Raw genomic sequence first — 3,685 nt, 5'->3', positions numbered from 1 at the left:
AAACGCCACCTTGGGAGCCAAAATGGGCATTTAACGCCAAGAATTGTGCCAGTTCTAGCGTAAAACGCTAGAAAGTTTTTGGCTAGGTTTTAATGCCAGTTTGGGCCATCAAATCTCGGGCAAAGTATAAACTATTATATATTGCTGGAAAGCCCAAGATGTCTAATTTCCAACGCAATTAAGAGCACGCCAATTGGGCTTCTGTAACTCCAGAAAATCTACTTTGAGTGCAGGAGGGTCAGAATCCAACAGCATCTGCAGTCCTTTCTCAGTCTCTGAATCAGATTTTTGCTCAGATCCCTCAATTTCAGCCAGAAAATACCTAAAATTACAGAAAAACACACAAACTCATAGTAAAGTCCAGAAATGTGATTTTTGCATAAAAACTAATAAAAATATAATAAAAAGTAACTAAAACATGCTAAAAACTATGTAAAAATAATGCCAAGAGGGTATAAATTATCCGCTCATCAGTACGCGAGCTAGCAGATTTTTAACCCTTGCGTATGCAACACAGTGCACGCGATGCGACCAAACAATTCGGGTTGGCCATCTCGCGTACGCGAGGCACTGCATGCGTACACGAGCTATCAAAAATGCAACATTTGCATACGCGAACTTTAACACGCGGCGCGAGCAACTCATTCGGGTTGGACATCTTGCGTACATGAGCAGGGGGTTGTGTACGCGACCACCCTTTTTCAACAGCATACGTACGCGAGACCCCTGTTTTGTTGAAAAATGATTTTCTTCGTTTTTAAAGGTTTTCTAACTTTTTAAACTTCCTTCAAATGCTGTTTAAGAGTAATATTTAATAAATAGGTTATAATATTGCTAAAGATTAGTTAATGACTTAATTTGGTGAAAATTCTATATGAATTTAGAAGACGGAGACTTAGGTTTCTGGAGTACTGAGGATGGATAGTTGAGTGAGATGGTAGAGTATTGTAATGACGACTGAGATGATGAATTTGGAAATTTTGGATTAATGATGATGTTGAGATGAGTCTAGGACTCGGAGTGGATTGTGTACTGAAAATGATTTTTGAGAACCACTGATACACTATTTTATATTGAGATTGTTGAAATGCTATGCGCCTGGCAGGGACAGTAGGTTAATCCCGCCTGTCGAGGTCGCGGCGGCGGCGTAAGGGCGGTGGTTAGTCCTGCTTACGTTGAGATGTGAGGTCTGTGGCGAAGTATCCAGCTCGCATCCTTTCGAGTCACAAGAGTGTGTCGAGTACTATATCTCTGGAAAAGTGAGCCGGGCACTATATCCCTGGGGAGGGTACCCCTTTTTATTCATGACCGAAAGACGACATTCCCATAAAAATATGTCGGGTTGGCAGTTGAACCGACAATGTGATATCACAGCCAAATAGGACAGGCATTCATCATGTGCATCTTCTATCTGTTTGTTTGCTTTGCCGACTTGAAATCGCTTGCCTAATTGTATAACATGATTATTTGCTTCTTGAATTTCTTGATATACATGCTATACTTGTGCTTTACTTACATTGCTATTACTTGTATTTTCTGCTGGGATTGAGGAGGTTCAGAAGGCGGTGGCGATGAGATCGCATGGTGGTTAGGCTAGCGAAGGCTGTGGGACAGCGATGTATATGTTAGATTAGAAAATCCTTAAGATAGAATACCCTATTTCATTATGGTTTTTAAAGTAATGGTTTTAGTTTTAGTATGCTTTAAGTTGAATCTCATGATTGATATGAAGCTCTAGGATTGCGTCTGGTGTCCCGGAATCTTATATCTTATATTACTTGGTACTATTACCATACTGAGAACCTCCGGGTCTCATTCCATACTTTGTTGTTGCTTTTCAGATGCAAGTCGCAACTTACCTCGGTGATTTGCTTGATGGTGGCAGAGCGGAGGACCTTATTCCATTTTGTTGTCATTTTGGTTATTTTGACTAGTTTCTCTCACTTTGCATTTATATTTGCCTTGGAGGCTTACTTTGAGAGAGATATTTTGTATATGCTGTTTTAACTTTTAAAACTCTGTATGCCTGTATATAATTAGTCAGCCTAAACTCCACGGATTGAGGCTAGTTCCTTATATCTATTATACTCTCTTATATACTTATATCTTGTTATCTTGTATCTATACCTTGTATCTTATGCTTTTAGCTTCGTGTGAACGTTTTGCGCTTTTGAAACTCCGTTTTTGAGCTTATTTCTTCATCGGGTTTCTAGTATTATCATTTCTTTCTATATATATTTATGTATAAGTCTTAAAATTGTCGTAACATTTGATTAACCTTTACTTTACGGCATGAGGTAAGTTTTAGGGTAATTAAGGTATTATAAAAGCATAAGCATTGGTCTTCCAAGAATCAAACATCTCTAAAGCCTTTAACATTCTCATCAATTGATTTTCTCTCAACTTCAAGCATTCTCCCAATTCTCTTCTTCTATTCTTCAAGATCCACAATCCAAAATCCAAGGTTTGATCAATCTAATTAGATGTTTAATTAGACGTTACTTGTCTCAATCCATTAATCCTCGTGAAAATGATATTTAGTTGGGTCGTGGTATTACTTGAACTATCCAATGCACTTGCCAATATGTGTAAAATTTAATTTCACTCATCAATAGTCCTCCAAAAGGTCTGAGGCACGTGTTGTGGTGCATGCTGTAGGCAATCGGGAGGTAGAACATGTTACAAATCGGCATCCGGACGAAGCAGGAACATACTATGGCAAATACAGGCCCACCAAGTGAAATACTCAACAAATGGTTGCATATTCGTCGTATGCCACACAATTACCTAACGATCATGCTCAAAGAAGGCTCTCCATTCACCGTACCAATCAGTAAGCTCCGTCGGCCACCACTTGTCCTCCAGCTTCACGCTTACACAAAGCAATTCGGTGGCTCCAATATATGTTGTTGTCCTCAAAACTGACGCATCAATCAGTCATCATGATGGAACTCCGCATACTAGAAGCATATAGAGGGTATCACTGTAGTCCAAGTGAGCCACTCACTGTCAGTTTCAATTCCACGGTGGTGTAGAAGCACGCAACTAAGGTGAATTGTAAACAGTCCATCAAAACTACAACGACATGTGTACCGTGTCATATACATGAGACTCCTTGTGAACAATAAAATTACACAAATTAAACAATACACGAAAAATCAATGAACATACACGAAAAATAAAGTGAATGCATTTATGCATCAATGAAGGAAAAGGGTGCATTTATATCGACAGATTGGCTCCATTTTCGCTGACAAAGGTTGCTATAGTGAAATTCAAATTTGGTTCTATTTTCATAGGCTTTAATCCCATAATGGATTTGAGTTTTGTTACATGTTTTCGTTTTTTTTTTCTCCTTAGTTTTTCGCAGTCTAGTGCAAAAATGTAAAGTAATTTTACCTCGTTTTCACTAGGGGTGTTCATGGATCGGATCCGATCCGCATATCCGCAGTATTTATCCGAATCCGATCCGAAAATTGCGGATATGGATCGGATCCGCACACTAATCGGATCGGATTGCGGATTTTGTGTTGGTATCCGCATATTCGATCCGCATATCCGCGTATCCGCAAAAATAAAGAAATAAATAAATAAATATTCTTTTTATATTTTATTTCAACTAATAATTATCATATATGTTGTATTATTTTAATTTATTATTTAAAAAAAGTATGTTTGTATGTTT

This window comes from Arachis ipaensis, chromosome B08 (genome assembly GCF_000816755.2).
Source record: "Arachis ipaensis cultivar K30076 chromosome B08, Araip1.1, whole genome shotgun sequence".
In the NCBI taxonomy this organism is placed as follows: Eukaryota; Viridiplantae; Streptophyta; class Magnoliopsida; order Fabales; family Fabaceae; genus Arachis; species Arachis ipaensis.
Note: the sequence above shows the minus strand (reverse complement) of the source record.